The 23,935-nt window shown below is 44.7% G+C and overlaps 1 long non-coding RNA gene across 8 annotated transcripts in view; it reads right to left on the bottom strand.

Moving 5' to 3' along the window:
• LOC130267778 (uncharacterized) overlaps positions 1 to 23,935 on the bottom strand; it is a 112,250-nt gene that overhangs the window by 25,434 nt on the left and 62,881 nt on the right. For 5 of the 8 annotated variants that reach the window (XR_008843275.1, XR_008843279.1, XR_008843286.1 and 2 more), the window contains exon 1: positions 3,232 to 3,358. The exons of the other annotated variants lie outside the window; for them this stretch is intronic. This is a non-coding gene — a long non-coding RNA (uncharacterized LOC130267778). Of the gene's footprint in view, positions 1 to 3,231; positions 3,359 to 23,935 lie in introns of those variants that run through there. 8 annotated transcript variants of the gene reach the window in all.

Below are 23,935 nucleotides of genomic sequence, written 5' to 3'. Positions count from 1 at the left end.
CACATTGATACACACACACACACTATATACATGGACACCTCGCACATTACATACACACACTATATACATGGACACCTCGCACATTATATACACACACTCACTATATACATGACACCTCGCACATTATATACACACACTCACCTATATACATGGACACCTCGCACATTATATACCCACACACTCACTATACACATGGACACCTCGCACATTATATATACACACGACACAACACAAACACTATATACAATGGACACCTCGCACATTATATACACACACACAACACTCACTATATACATGGACACCTCGCAACATTATACACACACACACACACACACTATACACATTGACACCTCGCACATTATATATACACACACACACTATATACATGGACACCTCGCACATTATATATACACACACACACACTATACACATGGACACCTCACACATTATATATACACACACACTATATACATGGACACCTCGCACATTATATATACACACACACACACACAATACACCTCGCACATTATAGATACACAACACACACACACACACACACACACACACTATATACATGGACACTCGCACATTATACACACACTCACTATATACATGGACACCTCGCACATTATATATACACCACTCACTATATACATGGGACACCTCGCACATTATACACAGACACCTCGCACATTATACACACACACTATATACAAGGACACCTCGCACATAATATACACACACACTCACTATTTACATGGACACCTCACACATTATATACACACACTCACTATATACATGGACACCTCGCACATTATATACACACACTCACTATATACACACACATGACACCTCGCACATTATATATACACACACTCACTATATACATGACACATGACACCTCGCACATTATATATACACACACTCACTATATACATGACACCTCACACATTATATACACACACTCCCTATATACATGGACACCTCGCACATTATATTACACACTCACTATATACATGGACACCTCGCACATTATATACACACACACACACACTATATACATGGACACCTCGCACATTATATACCCACACTCACTATATACATGGACACCTCGCACATTATACACTCACTATATACATGGACACCTCGCACATTATACACAGACACCTCGCACATTATACACACACACTATATACAAGGACACCTCGCACATTATATACACACACACTCACTATTTACATGGACACCTCAACACATTATATACACACACTCACTATATACATGGACAACCTCGCACATTATACACACACACACTATATACATGGACACCTCGCACATTATATATACACACACACACTATATACATGGACACCTCGCACATTATATACACACACTCACTATATACATGACACCTCGCACATTATATACACACACTCACTATATACATGGACACCTCGCACATTATATACCCACACACTCACTATACACATGGACACCTCGCACATTATATATACACACACACACACACACACTATATACATGGACACCTCGCACATTATATACACACACACACACTCACTATATACATGGACACCTCGCACATTATACACACACACACACTCACTATATACATGGACACCTCGCACATTATACACACACACACTATACACATTGACACCTCGCACATTATATATACACACACACACTATATACATGGACACCTCGCACATTATATATACACACACTATACACATGGACACCTCACACATATATACACACACACTATATACATGGACACCTCGCACATTATATATACACACACACACACTATACACCTCGCACATTATATATACACACACACACACACACACTATATACATGGACACCTCGCACATTATATACACACACTCACTATATACATGGACACCTCGCACATTATACACACACTCACTATATACATGGACACCTCGCACATTATATATACACACTCACTATATACATGGACACCTCGCACATTATACACTCACTATATACATGGACACCTCGCACATTATACACAGACACCTTGCACATTATACACACACACTATATACAAGGACACCTCGCACATTATATACACACACACTCACTATTTACATGGACACCTCACACATTATATACACACACTCACTATATACATGGACACCTCGCACATTATATATACACACACTCACTATATACATGACACCTCGCACATTATATACACACACTCCCTATATACATGGACACCTCGCACATTATATTACACACTCACTATATACATGGACACCTCGCACATTATATACACACACTCCCTATATACATGGACACCTCGCACATTATATACCCACACTCACTATATACATGGACACCTCACCCGCTTGTTAAGGGAGCACAGGCTGGATCTCCTCTTAAGGTTACGTTCACACGAGCAGATTTACAGCGTATTTTACGCTGCAAATCGGCTGGTGAAGGCCCGCTCTATGCTTTACATGTGCCTGCTCGTAGTGGCAATACCCGCTACGAGCAGACACACTGATGTGCGAGTCGCAGTATACTCGCACATCGCGGGAGCTCTCTGCCTAGCTCAGAGCAGGGAGAGTGGCCGCGATGTGAGAGTACGCCGCGCACATCGCTCCACTGTGTCTGCTGGTAGTGACACATGTAAAGCCAGCATAGAGCGGGGCCTTCACCAGCGGATCCGCAGCTAAATCTACGCGTGTGAACGTACCCTAAGGGGGCGGGGGCGTGGGGTTCCTCCTTAGTGACACCATTGTGTATGGGGGATCATTTTTTTGCACCCCAATCTGTAGTTTTTGACAGTAACATTTTTTGTTTTGATGCAACTTCTCGATTTTATTTATTCATTTGGGAGTTGCAGTTAGTTACTAACTACAACTCCCAGCATGCCCTGATACAGCCTATAGCTCAGCAGCTGCCCCATATAAAAACTACAACTCCCAGCATGTTGCACTTTTTAGTATAGGTCAGTGTTTCCCAACCAGGGGTGCCTCCAGCTGTTGCAAAGCTACAACAGCTGGAGGCGCTCTGGTTGGATGAATACCGGCCTTTGCATTGCTGGTATTTCTAATAGATCCAACTTGCACAGTAACACCTGGAGATCACAGATCCCACATGGAGGATCAGTAAAGCATAGGAAACATGTTCTTAAAGAGCCCTCCACACAATTCTACCACAAGCTTCCTTACTTACTATGGTCACAGTTTCCCTCCAAAAGTCTGCTGCACAGCTGTCCTCACTCATGCATGGAGCTTGAACTGCACTGAAGCAGCTGTATTTAAGGATCCTTAATTAGCTGGCCACGCCTCCTCCAGAGCTGGAATCACAAACACCCTTTCAGTGCTGAACAGAAATAAATGGTGAGCAAACATATAGGGGGAGATTTATCAAAACCTCTGCAGGGAAAGAATGAAGCAGTTGCCCCTAGCAACCAATCGGATTTCTTTCATTTTTCACAGGCCTCTTTAAAAATGAAAGAAAATCTGATTGGTTGCTATGGGCAACTGAACCACTCTCTCTACACAAGTTTTGATAAATCTGCCCCATAGATCCCTGCTGCTGGTTCGGTTCTGCCCTGGAGTGGTGAATGAATAAAAGTAGGCCTCACCCAAGCAGGGCTAATGGTGACAAAACTACAACACCCAGCATGTCCTCATTGGATGGGCATGCTGGGAGCTGTAGTCTTGCAACAGCTGCGGGTGGCATTTTTACACCTGGGTGCCTCCAGCTGTTGCAAAACTACAACTCACAGCATGTCCTCACTGTAAAGGCATGCTGGGAGTTATAGTCTTGCAACAGCGGGCGGGTGGCATTTTTACACCTGGGTGCCTCCAGCTTTTGCAAAACTACAACTCCCAGAATGCCCTTACAATGGGCCATGCTGGGAGTTGTAGTCTTGCAACAGCAGGCAGGTGGCATTTTTACCCCTGTGCATCCAGCTGTTGCAAAACTACAACTCCCAGCATGTTCTCACTGTAAGGGCATGCTGGGAGCTGTAGTCTTGCAACAATGGGCAGGTTGCATTTTTACACCTGGTGCCTCCAGCTGTTGCAAAACTACAACTCCCAGCATGTCCTCACTGTAAGGGCATGCTGGGAGCTGTAGTCTTGCAACAGCGGCGGGTGGCATTTTTACAATTGGGTGCCTCCAGCTGTTGCAAAACTACAACTCCCAGAATGCCCTTACAATGGGCAATGCTGGGAGTTGTAGTCTTGCAACAGCAGGCAGGTGGCATTTTTACACCTGTGCATCCAGCTGTTGCAAAACCACAACTCCCAGCGAGTCCTAACTGTAAGGGCATGCTGGGAGTTGTAGTTTTGCAACAGCAGGCGGGTGATTTTTACACCTGGGTGCCCCAAGCTGTTGCTGAACTACAACTCCCATTATGCAAGTTGAAGTTTAGGATCAGCGTGCCTCCAGCTGTTGCTAAACTACAACTCCTGGGCCCCTTACTGGAGTATTGGCTGTACCCCCTGATGGCGAAACCCTGTGTACAAGGTAGGGCTAGCAATTAAGCCTGGTTGTCCCCTATTGGGACTATTTTGTCTCCTATTGGGTGTGTCCGCATCCACTATTGGGAGTGTCCCCTATTCAGAGGCTGCAAATACGTGACTAAATTTAGTAAGTTAATTTGTTTTCCCTTAGTCTCCTCAGCAGCACAATGTGGGGTGTCTCCGCCCCTGTGAGCCAATAGGACCTAATTAATGAATTTAAATAAAAATTATAAGGACTTCCCCTAAAGGCTATATAAATGCCCTGCTCACATCAGGACAGTGAGTAAATTATAAAGTACAAATAAAACTAATAAGGGAGGGAAGTTTGTGCTGCTGAGGAGACTAAGGGAAAACAAATTAACTCACAAAATGTTGTTCCCTAGCATCCCTCAGCAGCACAATGTGGGGATTTAGCAAGAAAGCCCCTAGGGAGGGCTTTCCTGCCTTGCAGAACTTAGAATGGTCTTAGCGAAAGTGGTTTCACTAGACAAAAAGGTATCCACTCTAATGCTTTAACCCCTTTAAGGACAGTGGGCGTATCCATACGTCCCAGTTTTAAAGTCCTTAACCTCTTGGGTTAACCTCCTAGTACTTAAGGACCAAGGACATACCTGTACGCCCGTGGGAATTTCTTTCCCTGCCGTGCGGCGGGTGGGGACCGGACTGGGATGCCTGCTGAAATCATTCAGCAGGCATCCCGTGCAAATGTCTGGGAGGGTCCTGAGACCCCCCCCCCCCCCCATGTAAGCGATTGCAGCAAATCGACGATCAATTCAGATCGGCGACTTGCCGCTATTCCGGGCTGATCGGGTCTCTGATGACCCGATAGCTCGGACAATAGGGATGATCGGAGCTGTCAGCCCCATTCATCCTAGAGGATAGGAGAGGGGTGGCAGGGTGCCATCTCCTCCTATCCCCTGCGATTGGCCGATCGGCGGACTGATCGGCGAATCGCAGGGCGGGGGGGGAAACGTTCATTTCCCCCGCTCTGCCCTCTCCTGGATGTCGGGGCAGAGCAGGGGAAAGATGGCGGCGAGGTGCGGCGGCCGTGGATGCGGAGGGGACCAGCGGCAGTCACGTGGGGACCAGGATCGGCAGCAGGCAAGTGGTGCTGCTGTGTCAGATGCTGCAGTGAAGATCGCCTTGATCTTCACTGCAGCTTCTAGGAGTTTCAAAACTACTACTCCCAGCATGCCCAGACACCCTTTGACTGTCTGGGTATGCTGGGAGTTGCAGTTTTGCAACATCTGGAGGGCCACAGTTTGGAGACCACTGTGTAGTGGTCTCCAAACTGTGTTCTTCCAGATGTTGCTAAACTACAACTCTCAGCATGCCCAGACAGTCCAGGCATGCTGGGAGTTGTAGTTCTAACATCTGGCCCTTCAGATGTTGCAGAACTACAACTCCCAGCATTCCTGGACAGTCTCAGCATGCTGGCAGTTGTAGCAACATCTGGAAGGACACAGTTTGGAGACCACTATACAGTGGTGTCCAAACTGTAGCGCTCCAGATGTCAATTCAAAGCATGACGAGACTGTCCAGGCATGCTGGGAGTTGTAGTTCAGCAACATCTGGCCCTTCAGATGTTGCCGAACTACAGCTCCCAGCATGGCTGGGCAGTCTGGTAATGCTTGGAATTTTGCAACATCTGGAGGGCTACAGTTTGAAGAGCACTACACAGTGGTCTCAAAACTGTTCTCCTCCAGTTGTTGCATAACTATAACTCCCAACATGTCCTTTGGCTGTCTGGGCATGCTGGGAGTTGTGGTATTGCAAAAACTGGAGGCACACTGGTTGGGAAACATTGTATTTTTCCTAACTCAGTGTTTCCAAACCAGTGTGCCTCCTGCTGTTGCAAAACTACAACTCCCAGCATGCATGCTCTGTCAGTTTTCCAGCAGCTGGAGGCACACGGGTTGGGAAACACTGAGTTAGGAAACAGACAGTGGTGCGGCAACACTGTGGTAGTCTGTTGCCTAACTCAGTGTTTCCCAATCCCAACAAGAGTGCCTTCAGCTGTTGCATAACTACAACTCCCAGCATGCACGGTCTGTCAGTGCATGCTGGGAGTTGTAGTTTTGCCCCCTCCCCCACGTGAGTGTACAGGGTACATTCACACGGGCGGGGCTTTACAGCAAGTTTCCCGCTTCAAGTTTGAGATGCGGAAAATTTTCCGCTGCAGCTGGAAACACACTGTAAACCCTCACTCGTGTGAATATACCCTGAAAACACTACACTAACCCTATATAAAGAGTGAAAACCTACATATACACTACACCCTTACAGTGTCCCCCCCCCCCCACAATAAAAAAAAAAAAAAACTTCTTGTACGTCAGTTTTTCCAAAACAGAGCCTCCAGCTGTTGTAAAATAACTCCCAGTATTGCCGGACAGCCATTGACTGTCCAGGCATGTTGGGAGTTTTGCAACAGCTGGAGGCACTCTGTTTGGGGAAAACTGAAGTACAGTATTTTTGGTGGCGGAGGCAAGTGTAAAACCTGCATCCTGGTCCACCCCTATGAAAATCCCTAATTTAGGCCTCAAATGCACATGGCGCTTTCTCACTTCTGAGCCCTGTCGTATTTCAAGGCAACAGTTTAGGGCCACATATGGGGTATCTCCGTACTCGGGAGAAATTGCGCTACAAATCTTTGGTGGCCTTTTCTCCTTTTACCTCTTATGAAAATGTAAAGTTGGGGTCTACACCAGAATGTTAGTTTAAATTTTTTTTATTTTTTACACCAACATGCTGGTGTTGCCCCATACTTTTCATTTTTATAAAAGGTAATTGAAAAAAAAGAGGGGTGTATTTTCTATAATGGGGTCATTTATGGGGTATTTCTCACAGAAAGGCCCCTCAAATCCACTTCAAACTTAACTGGTCCCTGAAAAATTCAGATTTTGCAATTTTTGAGAAAATGTTGAAAATTGCTGTTATACTTTGAAGCCCTCATGTCTTCAAAAAGTAAAAACATGTCAACTTTATGATGTTATACATAAAGTAGATATATTGTATTTGTGAATCAATATATACATTTATTTGGAATATCCATTTTCCTTACAAGCGGAGAGTTTCAAAGTTAGAAACATCCAAAATTTTCATGAAATTTTGGGATTTTTCACCAAAAAAGGATGCAAATAATGACGAAAATTTACCACTATGTTAAAGTAGAATATGTCATGGAAAAACAATCTCAAAATCAGAATGAAAGGTAAAAGCATCCCACAGTTATTAATGCTTAAACTGACAGTGGTCAGATGTGCAAAAAATGCTCTGGTCCTTAGGGTCAAAATGGTCTTGGTCCCCAAGGGGTTAAAAGGGTACTCGGGTGGAATTTTATATATATATATATATATATATATATATATATATATATATATATATCAACTGGTGCCAGAAAGTTAAACAGATTTGTAAATTTACTTCTATTAAAAAATCTTAATCCTTCCAGTACTTATTAGCTGCTGAATACTGCAGAGGAAATTCTTTTCTTTTTTGAACACAGTGCTCCCTGCTGACATCTGTCCATTTTAGGAACTGTCCAGAGCAGTATATGTTTTCTATGGGGATTTTCTACTACTCTGGACAGTTCTTTAAATGGACAGAGATGTCAGCAGAGAGCACTGTGGTCATGATGTCAGCAGAGAGATCTGTGTTCCAAAAAGAAAATAATTTCCTCTGTAGTATTCAGCAGCTAATAAGTACTGGAAGTATTAAGATTTTTTAATAGAAGTAAATTTACAAATCTGTTTAACTTTTCTGGCACCAGTTGATATATATAAAAAAAAAAGTTTTCCACCGGAGTACCCCTTTAACCCCTTAAGGACCATGGACGTACGCGTACGTCTAAGCACCCTGGTAGTTAAGGACCAAGGACGTACGCGTAGGTCCATGGGAATTTAAGTCCCTGCCATGCGGGGACTGGACCGGGGTGACTGCTGATATCGATCAGCAGTCACCCCGCGCAAATGCCCAGGAGGGCATGTCGGCGATCGGCGCAAATCGCAAGTGAATTCACACTTGCGATTTGCACGATTACGGGTCATTACGAGTCGATGGTGACCCGGTGACCTGGAATATAAGGGGGATCGCGGTTGTCCAAGACACCCACGATCCCCCTGAAGGGATAGGAGTGAGGTGGCAGGGGTGCCACCCCTCCTATCCCTGCTATTGGTGGTCTAGACGCGACCACCAATAGCAGATCGGAGGCGGGGGGTTAACTTTAGTTTTCCCTGTCCTGCCCACCCATAATAGGCGGGGCAGAACGGGGAACCCGAAGGGGACCGGGCGCCGACGTCCACTTACCCCTCCGGAGGCTGCGGGCGACGATCGGTGTCGTAGATCGGCGGTCGGCGATGACCTGCAGCAGGCTCCCTGGATCCGATGGAAACCGGTAAATTGCCTAGCAACATCTGGAGGGCTACAGTCCGAGACCACTATACAGTGGTCTCTATACTGTAGCACTCCAGATGTTGCAAAACTACAACTCCCAGCATGCCCAGACAGCTGTTTGGGCATGCTGGGATTTGTAGTTTTGCAACATCTGGAGGGCCACAGTTTGCAGTGGTCTCTATACTGTAGCTCTCCAGATGTTGCAAAACTGCAAATCCCAGCATGCTGGGAAATGTAGCTGCGATCCCTCCAGCTGTTGCATAACTACATCTCCCAGCATGCCCTTCGGCGATCAGTACATGCTGGGAGTTGTAGTTTTGCAACAGCTGGAAGCACACTGGTTGGAAAATATTGAGTTAGATAACAGAACCTAACTGAAGGTTTTCCAACCAGTGTGCCTCCAGCTGTTGCAAAAGTACAACTCCCAGCATTTTGGGAGTTGTAGTTTTGAAACTGCTGGAGGTTTGCCCCCCCCCCCCCCCCCCCCCCATGTGAATGTACAGGGTACATTCACACAGACAGGTTTACAGTAAGTTTTCTGCTTCAAGTATGAGCTGCGGCATATTTTTCGCCGCAGCGCAAACTCCTAGCAGGGAACTCACTGTAAACATCCACCAGTGTGAATGTACCCTAAAAACACTACACTAAACTAACACATAATAAAGGGTAAAACACTACATATACACCCCTTACACTGTCCCCCCCAATAAAAATTTAAAACGTCTTGTACGGCAGTGTTTCCAAAACTGAGCCTTCAGCTGTTGCAAAACAACAACTCCCAGCATTTCTGGACAACCACTGACTGTCCAGGCATGCTGGGAGTTTAGCAACAGCTGGAGGCACCCTGTTGGGGAATCACTGGTGTAGAATACCCCTATTTCCACCCCTATGCAATCCCTAATTTAGTCCTCAAATGCACATGGTGCTCTCTCTCACTTCGGAGCCCTGTCATATTTCAAGGAAACAGTTTAGGACCACATATGGGGTATTTCCGTACTCGGGAGAAATTACACTACAAATTTTGGGGGCTTTTTCTCCTTTTACCCCTTATGAAAAGGAAAAGTTGGGGTCTACACCAGCCTACACCAGACCTGTGAATCTCATAAAGGAAACAGGTTTCTGAGTATAACTAAAGACAATTATCTGTCCCAAATGGTGCAGGGCCCTACCAGAGGGGATGCCCTACTAGACTTTAATATTAACCAACGTACCTGACAGAGTAATTAATGTGCAGGTAGATGGACACCTAGGAAATAGTGATCATAATATAATACATTATAACTTGTTCTTCAATAAGGGAATCTCTCGAGGGACCACAAAAACAATGAACTTTAGGAAGGCAAAGTTCAATCAACTCAGAGAAGCCCTTAACAATATAAAATGGGATAATGTCCTCAAAAAGAACTATACTGAAACTAAATGGGAGACTTTTAAAAATATCTTAAATTTTCACTGCAAGATGTATATACCTTATGGGAATAAGAGGGTCAGAAATAAAAGAAAACTAATATGGATGAATAAAAATGTTAAGGGGGCAATAAATGACAAAAATAAAAGCATTTAAATTAGTAAAACAGGACAGCAGTGAAGAAGCATTAAAAAGCTATAGAGAAAAATGTAAAATATGTAAAAAACAGATAAAAGCCGCAAAAATAGAGACAGAAAGACTCATTGCCAAAGAGAGTAAAACTAACCCCAAAATTTTCTTTAACTATATAAATAACAAAAAGGTCAAAAAGGCCCTTTAAAAAATGATGAGGAAGAAATTATAAATGGGGATCAGGAAAAAGAAAATATATTAAACAAATGAAATGCCAGGTTAAATACAGTGTGATAAGGTAAGCTCCCCAGTAAAGGTCACCTCTCTAACCCAGGAAGAAGTACAGTGCCGCCTACAAAAAAATCTAAGAGAAATCACCAGGTCCAGATGGCATTCACCCCCATGTTCTAAAGGAATTAAGTAATGTAATAGACAGACCCCTATTTTTTTTAATTCAGGGACTCAATAGTGACAGGGACTGTTCCTTCCCCAGGACTGGCGCATGGCAAATGTGGTGCCAATATTTAACCCCTTTAGGACTGGGGTTTTTTCCGTTTTTGCATTTTCGTTTTTTGCTCCTTGCCTTTAAAAAAAAATCATAACTCTCAATTTTGCACCTAAAAATCCATATGATGGCTTATTTTTTGCGCCACCAATTCTAATTTGTAATGACGTCAGTCATTTTGCCCAAAAATCTACGGTGAAGCGGAAAAAAAAAAATCATTGAGAGACAAAATTGAAAAAAAACGCCGTTTTGTAACTTTTGGGGGCTTCCGTTTCTACGTAGTACATTTTTCAGTAAAATTGACACCTGATATTTATTCTGTAGGTCCATACGGTTAAAATGATACCCTACTTATATAGGTTTGATTTTGTCGTACTTCTGGAAAAAATCATAACTTCATGCAGGAAAATTAATACGTTTAAAATTGTCATTTCTGACCCCTATAACTTTATTATTTTTCCGTGTATGGGGCGGTATGAGGGCTCATTTTTTGCACCGTGATCTGAAGTTTTTAACGGTACCATTTTTGCATTGATAGGACTTATTGATCGCTTTTTATTCATTTTTTTCATGATATGAAAAGTGACCAAAAATGCACTATTTTGGACTTTGGAATTTTTTTGCGCGCACGCCATTGACCGTGCGGTTTAACTATATATTTTTTATAATTCGGACATTTCCACACGCGGCGATACATATATGTTTATTTTTATTTACACTTTTTTTTATGGGAAAAGGGGGGTGATTCAAACTTTTAAGAGGGAAGGGGTTAAATGATATTTATTCACTTAGGGACCTATAACACTGCACACACTGATCTATTACATTGATCACTGGTTTCTCATAGGAAACCAGTGATCGATGATTCTGCCGCTTGACTGCTCATGCCTGGATCTCAGACACTGAGCAGTCATTCGGCAATCGGACAGCGAGGAGGCAGGTAGGGACCCTCCTGCTGTCCTGTAAGCTGTTCGGGATGCCGCGATTTCGCCGTGGCTATCCCGAACAGCCCATTGAGCTAACCGGCATGGTTTCAGTTTCACTTCAGACGTGGCGTTTAACTTTGAACGCCGCGTCTAAAGGGTTAATAGCACGCGGCACAGCGATCAATGCCGCGCGCTATTAGCCACGGGTCCCGGCCGTTGTTAGAGGCCGGGCCCGACCCGCCATGACGTGGCCCCACATTATAGATCGGGAGCGGACACATGACGTTCCAGTACGTCATGTGTCCATAAGGGGTTAAGAAGGGGTCAAAAGGTGACCCTGGGAATTATAGACCTGTTAGTTTAACCTCGGTTGTTTGTAAATTGTTTGAGGGTTTCCTAAGAGATGCTATTTTGGAGTATCTTGATAAAAATAAATGTATGACCCCGTATCAGCATGGAATTATGAGGGATCGATCCTATCAAACTAACCTGATCAGCTTCTATGAGGAGGTGAGCTCCAGACTGGACCAGGGGCAATCGCTGGATGTCGTATATCTGGATTTTTCCAAAGCATTTGATACGGTTCCACATAAACGGTTGGTGCATAAAATGAGAAGGTTTGGGCTGGGGGAGAATGTGTGCAAGTGGGTAAGTAACTGGCTCAATGATAGGAAACAGAGGGTGGTTATTAATGGTACTTATTCTGATTGGGTGACTTACTAGTGGGGTACCACAGGGGTCCGTCTTGGGTCCTGTCCTATTTAATATATTCATTATTGACCTTGCAGAGGGGTTGAATTGTAAAGTAGCAATCTTTGCAGATGACTCAAAACTCTGTACAGCGGTAAACACTATAGAGGACAGTGTACTTTTACAAATGGATCTGGATAGGTTGGAGGTTTGGGCTGGGAAGTCGCAGATGAGGTTCAACACTGATAAATGTAAGGTAATGCACATAGTTACATAGTACGGTCGAAAAAAGACATACGTCCATCAAGTTCAAACAGTGAATTGAAGGGTAGGGGTGTGGTGGGATATTGGGGAAGGGATGGGATTTTATATTTCTGCATAAGCATTAATGTTATTTTGTTCCAGGAATGTATCTAACCCTGATTTAAATGTATTAATCGTTCCTGCTGTGACTAGTTCCTGAGGTAGACTGTTCCATAAATTCACAGTTCTTATGGTAAAGAAGGCGTGTCGTCCCTTGAGACTAAACCTTTTCTTCTCCAAACGGAGGGAGTGCCCCCTTGTCCTTTGAGGGGGCTTAACCTGGAACAGTTTTTCTCCATATGTTTTGTATGGGCCATTAATATATTTATATACGTTTATCATATCCCCCCTTAAACGTCTCTTCTCAAGACTAAACAATTGTAACTCCTTTAATTGCTCCTTATAGCTAAGATTTTCCATGCCCCATATTATTTTAGTTGCGCATCTCTGCACCCTTTCCAGCAACACAGTGTCCCTTTTATGGACTGGTGACCAAAACTGAACAGCATATTCCAGGTGAGGCCGTACCAATGCTTTATAAAAGGGGGAGTATTATGTCCCTGTCCCTCGAGTCCATGCCTCTTTTGATACATGACAATATCCTGCTGGCCTTGGAAGCAGCAGCCTGACATTGCATGCTATTCTGTAGTCTATGATCTACAAGTACGCCCAGATCCTTCTCTACCAGTGACTCTGCCAGTTTAACACCCCCTAAGACATACGACGCATGCAGGTTATTAGTACCCAGATGCATAACTTTACATTTATCCACATTGAACCTCATTTGCCAAGTGGATGCCCAGACACTTCGTCTATCCAAGTCATCTTATAACTTATGCACATCCTCTATAGACTGTACCGTGCTACAAAGCTTGGTGTCATCTGCAAAGATAGAAACAGAGCTGTTAATACCATCCTCTATATCATTGATAAATAAATTAAATAACAGCGGTCCCAGTACTGAACCTTCGGGTACACCACTAATAACCGGGGACCAATCAGAGTACGAATCATTGACCACCACTCTCTGGGTACGATCCATGAGCCAGTGTTCAATCCAGTTACAAACTAAAGTTTCCAAGCCCAAAGACCTTAACTTACCTGTCAGACGTCTGTGAGGGACAGTATCAAATGCTTTAGCAAAATCCAGAAACACTATATCCACAGCCATTCCTCTGTCAAGGCTTCTACTCACCTCTTCATAAAAGCAAATTAGATTGGTTTGACAACTTCTATCCTTAGTAAACCCATGCTGGCTATCACTTATAATACAATTATCCCCTATGTATTCCTGTATGTAATCCCTTATAAGTCCTTCAAACAATTTACCCACAATGCACGTTAAACTTACCGGTCTATAATTTCCTGGGGAAGACCTAGAGCCCTTCTTGAAGATTGGTACCACATTAGCCTTGTGCCAGTCCCTTGGCACAATACCAGACACCAGAGAATCTCTAAATATCATGAACAAGGGTACAGATATTACTGAACTTACCTCTCTCAGAACTCTTGGGTGTAGTCCATCCGGCCCTGGAGATTTGCTTACATTTACTTTACTTAACTTACCTTGTACCATCTCTACATTAAGCCAGTTCAGTACATTACATGATGTGTTACCAGCATTGACCTGGCCAATGTAAGCTCCTTCTTCTTCCCTAGTATATACAGAACTAAAGAACCCATTCAGTAGCTCCGCCTTCTCTTGATCGCCTGTGACAACCTCCCCATTATCATTATTAAGGCGTCCTACATGCTCTGTCCTTGTTTTTTTTTGCATTTATATATCTAAAAAAATATTTAGGATACGTTTTGCTTTCTTTGGCCACCTGTCTCATTTTGAATTTTTGCTGTTTTTATTACATTTTTACAGATTTTATTAAGCTCTTTGTACTGTTTAAATGTTATCGCTGACCCCTCAGATTTGTATTTTTTGAAGGCTATTTTTTTGTTGTTTATTGCTCTTTTAACATCATTTGTTAGCCATGTAGGATTTAGTTTTAATCCTTTATATTTGTTCCCCTTTGGTATATATTTAGCTGTATATTTATTTAGAGTTGATTTAAAGATGTCCCTTTTATTTTCTGTATCAATATTTGAGAACACCTCCCTCCAGTCTATGTCCTGTAGTGCAGCCCTCAACCCAGGGAAGTTTGCCTTTTTAAAGTTATATGTTTTTGCCTTCCCCGTCTGTCTTTGTTTTCTACATTTTAAATCAAAAGTAACTATATTGTGGTCGCTCTTACCAAGGTTTTCCCGTACAGTTACATTACCAACCAGCTCTGCGTTGTTGAAAAGGATCAGATCCAACAAGGCATCACTTCACAAACTGTCCTCCACAAACTGGCCCATAAAATTATCCTGCAATAAATTTAGGAATTGTCGCCCCTTTGAAGTTTTAGCCAACCCCCGACCCCAATCTATGTCTGGATAGTTAAAATCTCCCATTATTACCACTGTACCTGCCCGGGCGGCCCTCTCTATTTGTTTATACAGCCGACCTTCTATCTCTTCAGTGATATTAGGGGGTCTGCAGATTACACCAAATATTTTTTCAGTAGTTCCCTCCTTTTGTAATTCTACCCACAATGATTCCACATCCTCAGAATCATCACACACCATGGCATCGTTCACACCGATTTTCATACCACTTCTAACATACAGACAGACTCCACCACCTTTCCTGTTCATTCTATCCTAGCGAAACAATGTAAACCCCTGCAGATTGACAACCCAGTCATGCGAGGAGTCCAGCCAAGTCTCAGTGACCCCAACTATATCAATATGTTCCTGCTGCAGTACTGCTAGCTCTGAAATTGCATCCCCCTCATCTGCCAAGCGGGCAAACTTGTTGGGGCGTGCCAGTTCAGGACTAGCCTCCCTGACACTTTTTCCCCTACCCCGCTTTCTAACTGTAATCCAGCTAGCTGCCTGACTGTCCTGCAACTCCGTCCCACTGTCCTCCCCCACCTCTACCCACGAGAGTGCCTGCTCAGTGAGCAGAAGACTCCTCTCCAAGTTGTCAATGCGTCTCAATGTTACCAGTTGTTCCTCTAGATCCAGGATCTGGGCTTCCAAACGATCAACTCGCTCACATCTTACACAACAATATTCACCCTCGAACTGCTGCTCAAGGATTGCATACATTGTACAAGATGCACACCGGACTGCATTTTCCAACAACATGGAGGCCATTTTAGGTTTGGGGATTGCAAAAATATCAGTAAATAAAAACAAAAACAATCAAATATGTCAATTAAACTCCCACATGGGGAAGAAAAATATGGGCTGGGATTATGTATTAAATGGGAGCACACTTGGGACGACTGACATGGAAAAGGACTTAGGAGTCTTAGTTAACAGTAAATTTAGCTGAAGTGACCAGTGTCGGGCAGCTGCTGCCAAGGCTAATAAAATCATGGGGTGCATCAATAGGGGCATAGATGGCCACGACAAGGAAATAATTCTACCGATGTACAAATCACTAGTCAGACCACACATAGAATATGGTGTACAGTACTGGGCACCAGTGTACAAGAAAGGTATAGTGGAGCTGGAGAGGGTTCAAAGACGGGCAACCAGAGTAATACGGGGAATGGGAGGACTACAGTACCCAGAAAGATTATCAGAATTAGGGTTATTTAGTTTAGAAAAAAATGGGAATTATGACTTACTGATAAATTCAGTTTTCTTGAATCATCACCTCAGCACCACAATGAGATTGCCCCCCCCCCCCATTGATCCTAAAGGAACAGGAAGCACAAAGAGGTTAAAAGGCCCCTCCCCGGACAACCCCTCAGTGTTTACAAATTAGAAGCTTACATATAAATAACTAAACATACGTACACTACTTAGCGAGGGATTAAAAGGGTGCTGATGTGATGATTCAAGAAAACCGAATTATCGGTAAGTCATAATTCCCATTTTTCATCTAATCATCACATCAGCACCACAATTAGACATACCAGATAAATGATGTCTAGGGAGGGACTACAGCTTGCAGCACTTTCCGTCCAAAGGCTAAATCCTGAGACGAGGCTACATCCAATTTGTAGTGTTTAACCTCTTAAGGACCAATGACTTCCTGGGACGTCATGGCACCCTGGGTGTTAAGGACCAATGACGTCCCAGGACGTCATGGCATTTTCCGGTCCCTGCCGCGCGCCGGGCAGAGATCGGAACGGCATGCCTGCTGAAATCGTTCAGCAGGCATGCAGTGCAAATGCCGAGGGGGACCCCGGGACCCCCGCATGTCGGCGATTTTTTGCTGCTGGACCCGCTGTTTTGATTCAGTCAGCGCGTGCAGCAGGGAGAAGAAGCCGTGGATCCCCCCCTCGGAGCTCCGGAGCCCCCTCAGGAGCCTTAGATTAGGGTAAGATCATTGCAGGAACAGGTAGGAGTTGAATAAGTTATAAAGTGAAATAAAAGTAAAAATACAAGTATCCCCCCCTCCCCCCCTGACCCCCTAATAGGTCCCGCAGGGTCCTATTAGGGTCTGATCCTGACCCCGGGTCCTATTAGGGGTTCAGGGAGCTGCGTGCGCTCCCCTTTTTTTTGGCCGCAGCTTTTTTTTTTTTATTAAAAAAAATCCCCCCCCCTGACCCCCTAATAGGTCCCCCAGGGTCCTATTAGGGTCTGAACCCTTACCCCGGGTCCTATTAGGGGTTCAGGGAGCTGCGTTTGCCACCCCTTTTTTTTTGGGCCACAGCTTTTTTTTTTCTATTCTATTACGGTTCTACACTTTTTACACCAAGCACCACACAGTACATACTTCCCCACCCACCGCCCCTCCCCCCGCCACCGTAGAAAAAAGGCGATGGCCCGCCGGGCATTTTCGGCAGCGGAGGCTTACGCTTTTTTAGCCTCCGACTCCGAATCTGCCAGTGAGGACGATGAAGATCCAACTTTTTTGTGTTCTTCATCGCCCTCCTCATCATCTAGTAGTGATGATGAGCCCCCTGCACGGCGGCGGAGACGCCGCCAGGCGAGGCCACGCACCCCCCATGAGAGTGACCCAGTGGCCAACACTAGTACGAGTGGCAATGCCGCTCGTAATAGGAGTCCGGCCCCCCAGACAAGTGCACCGGAGCCCCCTTCCGGTGACCTTGTCTGGAGCCCCCCAGAGGGTTATCAGCCACGGATTCCTGAGTTTGTTGGCGACTCAGGAATCCGGATTAACATGGCTGGGTTCACTGATCTGGACTTTTTAAAGTTTTTTTTCAGTGACAGCCTGGTCAATCACATGGTGGAGCAAACGAACTTGTACGCCCAGCAGTTCATTGCCCACCACCCAGATTCGCTTTTGGCCAGGCCCAATGAATGGCGCGCCATTGATGCAGCGGAAATGAGGACATTTTGGGGCCTCACGCTGCATATGGGCCTGGACAAAAAACCAAGTGGGGAGCGGGGACGTTCTCTACCAGACCCCGCTTTACAGTATGGCGATGACACGGAGGCGGTACGAGGCGATTCGGAAATGCCTGCATTATGCAGATAATGCGGCATGTCCGCCCCCAGGTGATCCCGCCCATGACCGGCTTTACAAAGTGAGGCCGGTCATCGATCACTTTGGGGCCAAATTTTTGGAGGCCTACGTACCGCTCAGGGACCTCTCAGTAGATGAGTCTCTCATCAGTTTTAAGGGGAGACTCATCTTCCGCCAGTATATTCCCTCGAAGCGGGCGCGGTATGGCGTGAAGCTCTATAAACTTTGCGAGAGTACCTCCGGGTACACTTGCAAGTTTAGAGTGTATGAGGGACGAGATTCCCGTATTGAACCCCCAGATTGTTCCCCCACTCTGGGTGTTAGCGGGAAAATCGTTTGGGACCTTATGTACCCATTGCTGAATAAGGGTTACCACGTGTACGTGGACAACTTTTATACCAGCATCCCTCTCTTCACATCCCTTGCCGCCAGATCCACGTCCGCTTGTGGGACCGTGCGGAAAAACCAGAGAGGCCTCCCTCTAAATTTGGTCCAGACGCCTATCCCCAAGGGTGAGTCCCGTGCCATGACCCATGATAACCTGTTGTTGGTGAAGTATAAGGATAAGAGGGATGTCCTTATACTCACCACTATTCATGGGAATGGCAGCACCCCTGTCCCTGTGCGAGGTACCGTGGGACCGGTCATCAAGCCCGATTGTATTCTGGACTACAATCGGTATATGGGGGGAGTTGATCTCTCAGATCAAGTCCTCAAGCCATATAACGCCATGCGGAAAACACGGGCATGGAACAAAAAAGTTGCGGTCTACTTGGTACAGGTTGCCATGTACAACGCTTTTGTACTATCCCAGTACGCTGGCAACACAGGGACATTCCTCCAGTACCAAGAAGAAGTCCTAAGGTTCCTGATCTTTGCTGACCGGGAAAGATCAGGGCGGACTTCCCAAGGGTCTGGAGTTATAGGCGCCAGGATCGTCCCAGGCCAACACTTTCCAGGTGAGATCCCACCACCCCCCCCACCCCCCACTGGGAAGAAGGGACGATCCCAGAAAAGATGCAGAGTGTGTTACAGGAGGGGAATTCGGAGGGACACCAGGTACCAATGTGACACTTGCCCCGATCATCCGGGCCTCTGCATAGGCTGCTTCAGGGAGTATCACACTTCCATGGAGCCCTAAGTTTTCCGTTTTTATTTGAATTTTCCATAATTTGACCAATGTACCAAGTCCAGAGTACATTCCAAAATATAACCCCCATAAACCACTAAATTGCCCAAAAAATCCTTAAAAAAAAAAAAAAAAAACCTGATAAGACCTCTGGGGGTGTTTTTTTCAGAAATGGGTCATAGGTCACTGAGTCACTATCATCGGGGACTTTTTTATGTTGCCTCAAATGCGCAGCGCTCTCTCTCCACCTGAGCGGGTGCGCATTTGAGATAACAGGTTAGGGACGGCCACACACATCACATCAAATCACATTCACGCATATTTTTTTTTTTAGTTTTGGCTATGCTCTGGGTCATCATTCTGGGAACATATCCTGTTTTATTATTTTATGATTTATAGTTTTCTGGCCCACTGTACCCCATATTTACGGGCCTTTGTACCCCACCTGTCTACCCCAGTTATGGCCCGTTTCCCCCATAGTGTTCCCCTATTTTAGGGCTCAGTGCTCCCCCCATTAACGCTCCTTGAGGGGGGGTCCCACATCCTGGCTCCATATCAAGCTGACTGCGCTCCCACTCAAGTAAGACCTGCTGTGCACCCGCCAAGCCTAAATCATCAAAAAATCAGGTATGTCCTTACTCCAAAGAAATGTATTTACAAATTGTGGGGTGTCTTTTCTGCTATTAACCCTTGTAAAAATGTAAAATTTGGGGGGGGGAGACACACATTTTAGCGAAATGTTTTTTTTTTTTTTTTTTTTTTTTACATATGCAAAAGTTGTGAAACCCCTGTGGGGTATTAAGGCCTACTTTACCCCTTGTTACATTCCTCAAGTGGTCTAGTTTCCAAAATGGTATGCCATGTGGGGGGTATTTTGCTGTCCTGGCACCATAGGGGCTTCCTAAATGCGACATGTCCCCCCCCATTTCAGCAAAGCTTACAAATGTGACTCCTTCTCTTCTGAGCATTGTAGTTCGCCCGTAGTGCACTTGACGTCCACTTATGGGGTACCTCCATACTCAGAAGAGATGGGATTACAAATTTTGGGGGGGTCTTTTCTACTATTAACCCTTGCAAATATGTGAAATTTTTGGGGAAACCCACATTTTAGTGAATTTTTTTTTTTTTTTACATATGCAAAAGTCGTGAAACCCCTGTGGGGTATTAAGGTTCACTTTACCCCTTGTTACGTTCCCCAAGGGGTCTATTTTCCAAAATATAATGCCATGTGTTTTTTTTTTGTTGTCCTGGCACCATAGGGGCTTCCTAAATGCGGCATGCCCCCAGAGCAAAATTTGCTTCCAAAAAGCCAAATGTGACTACTCCTCTTCTGAGACCTGTAGTGCGCCAGTAGAGCACTTTTCACCCCCATATGGGGTGTTTTCTGAATCGGGAGAAATTGGGCTTCAAATTTTGGGGGGTATTTTCTGCTTTAACCCTTTGTAAAAATGTAAAATTTTTGGGAAAACAAGCATTTTATGTAATTTTTTTTTTTTTTTTTACATTTGCAAAATTCATGAAACACCTGTGGGGTATTAAGGCTCACTTAATTCCTTGTTACGTTCTCTGAGGGGTCTAGTTTCCAAAATGGTATGCCATGTGGGTGGGGTTTGCTGTTCTGGCACCCTAGGGGCTTCCTAAAAGTGACATGCCCCCCAAAAACCATTTCAGAAAAAATGTTCTCTCCAAAATCCCCTTGTCGCTCCTTCCCTTCTGAACCCTCTACTGCGCCCGCCGAACACTTTACATAGACATATGAGGTATGTGCTTACTCGAGAGAAATTGGGCTACAAATACCAGTAAAAATTTTCTCCTTTTACCCCTTGAAAAAATTCAAAAATTGGGTCTACAAGAAAATGCGAGTGTAAAAAATGAAGATTTTGAATTTTCATCTTCATTTTGCTGCTATTCCTGTGAAACACCTAAAGGGTTAAAACACTTACTGAATGTCATTTTGAATACTTTGGGGGGTGTAGTTTTTATAATGGGGTCATTTATGGGGTATTTCTAATATGAAGACCCTTCAAATCCACTTCAAAACTGAACTGGTCACTGAAAAAAAGTGAATTTGAAAATTTTGTGGAAAATTGCTGCTGAACTTTGAAGCCCTCTGGCGTCTTCCAAAAGTAAAAACACGTCAATTTTATGATGCAAACATAAAGTAGACATATTGTATATGTGAACCCAAAAAAAAAATTATTTGGAATATCCATTTTCCTTACAAGCAGAGAGCTTCAAAGTTAGAAAAATGCAAAATTTTAATTTTTTTCATCAAATTTGGGGATTTTTCACCATGAAAGGATGCAAGTTACCACAAAATTTTACCACTATGTTAAAGTAGAATATGTCACGAAAAAAATAATCTCGGAATCAGGATGATAACTAAAAGCATTCCAGAGTTATTCATGTTTAAAGTGACCGTGTCAGAATAGCAAAAAACGCTCTGGTCCTAAGGTGTAAAATGGACTGGTCCTTAAGGGGTTAAAGAAGGTATGAGGTGTAGACCAAGCCGTTTCTCTGCAAATCTGCTCCAATGAAGCAGAAGATTTTTCAGCCCAGGAGACTGCCATTGCTCTGGTTGAGTGAGCTTTTAGATGTTCAGGAACTTGTTCTCCAGATCTTCTGTAAGCTTCAGCAATAGATGACTTCACCCATCTGGCAATAGAGCTTTTAGAGGCTTTCTTCCCTTTATTAGGGCCATGGAACTGAATAAAGAGATTTTGATCTTTCCTCCAATTCTTGGTCTGTTGTAGGTAGACAAGGATGGTTCTCCTGACATCCAAGGAATGGAATATTTCTTCTTTTTTTATTTTTGGGGGAATTACAAAAAGTTGGTAGGATAATATCTTGAGACCTGTGAAAGTTTGTTACCACTTTCGGTAAAAAAGCTGGATCTAGTTTCAGTATAATTCTGTCTTCAAGCACGGTAAAGTAGGGTCAGGGCTGCCATCAGGAATTTTGGGGCCCCTTACACAGCTAAAGGCCTGCCCCCCCCGACACACACACACACACACACACACACTGTTGCCCACCCCGACTCTGCCCATAGACCTCCCCTATGACCCCCACTTTTAGTACTACAAAGAGAGTAAAAAGTGAGACAGACCCTCAAACTGCAAACTGCTGGGGCCCCGTGCAGGAGATCGCAGGGGGGTCCAAGCGGCAGGGGGTCCCAGCACTTGGACCCCCCCACCCTGCGATCTATAACGTATCCCTATCCTTGGATGGGGATAAGTTATTTTCACCAGACTACTCCTTTAACAGGGGGGCCTACCCAAACTATATGGAAGCAACTATTAACAGAGAGGCATACCCAAATTATATGGAAGCAACTATTAACAGAGGGGCCTACCCAAACTACATGGAAGCAACTATTAACAGAGGGGCCTACCAAAACTATATGGAAGCAACTATTAACAGAGAGGCCTACCCAAACTATATAAGGGGCTCCACCTGCCCCTCTGTTAATAGTTGCCCCCATAGTTGTGGTAGGCCCCTCTGTTAATAATTCCCCCCCATAGTTGTGGTAGGCCTGGGCCCCTCTCAGAGAGGCCTACAACTATATGGGGGAAACTATTAGCAAAGAGGGACCTACCACAACTATATGGGCCAGGGCACCACTTGCCACTATATACTTGTTGTACGCCCCTTTCTGCTGCTAATTTTTGCCCTCATATAGTTTAGGCCTCATATATTTTCCCCAGGCAGCAGGCCTCAGCTGAGCTGCCTGCCACTGCTATATAGTTCTTTCTCCGGGCCCCCCCAGCCCCAAGTCACTTTATATATTTTTTCATTAAATTTATGACAGGCTCTAGTGCTGCTTCCTGTGATCAGGCTCATTTGCCACCACTGCCACTACTCATCTCTTTGGTAGCCAGCCAGCGAGCAGTCGGCAGCAGGCAGCAGAGCGACCCTCCTCTGCTCCGCCACAGTGCTACTGTGCATGAGGAGCAGGGCGGCGGCTGTATCAATGCGCAGTAGACGTGCCCGAGGAAGTAGTAACTCCCACCGGCCACTGCAAATTTGAAGAGACAGCCTGCCCTGGAGGTATCCCTGCTGCATGCATGCATAGACCACGGCAATGACTGTAAGCAATCAGTTAGGATTGGTGGTGGGCCCCCAGCGGTCAGTGAGTGACAGTCGAAGTCACTCACTGACAAGCATTGAAGAAAAAAAAAAAAAGTCCAGGGATGGCCGGGCCCCCTGAAGATCTGGGCCACATACAGGTGTATGGGTTATACCCCCCTGATGGCAGCCCTGGGTAGGGTTCTTCAATTGATAATGCTTGAATCTCACATACTCTTCTCGCTGTTGTAATGGCTGTCAGGAAGACTGCTTTCCAAGTTAGGAATTTTTTAGAAGAGTCTGAAAGTGGTTCAAAAGGTTCCTTGGTTAGACTAGAAAGCACTAAATTGAGATCCCAAAGGTGGAGACAG

Source organism: Hyla sarda, chromosome 1 (assembly GCF_029499605.1).
Source record: "Hyla sarda isolate aHylSar1 chromosome 1, aHylSar1.hap1, whole genome shotgun sequence".
In the NCBI taxonomy this organism is placed as follows: Eukaryota; Metazoa; Chordata; class Amphibia; order Anura; family Hylidae; genus Hyla; species Hyla sarda.
This window is presented reverse-complemented; position numbering and strand designations above follow the sequence as displayed.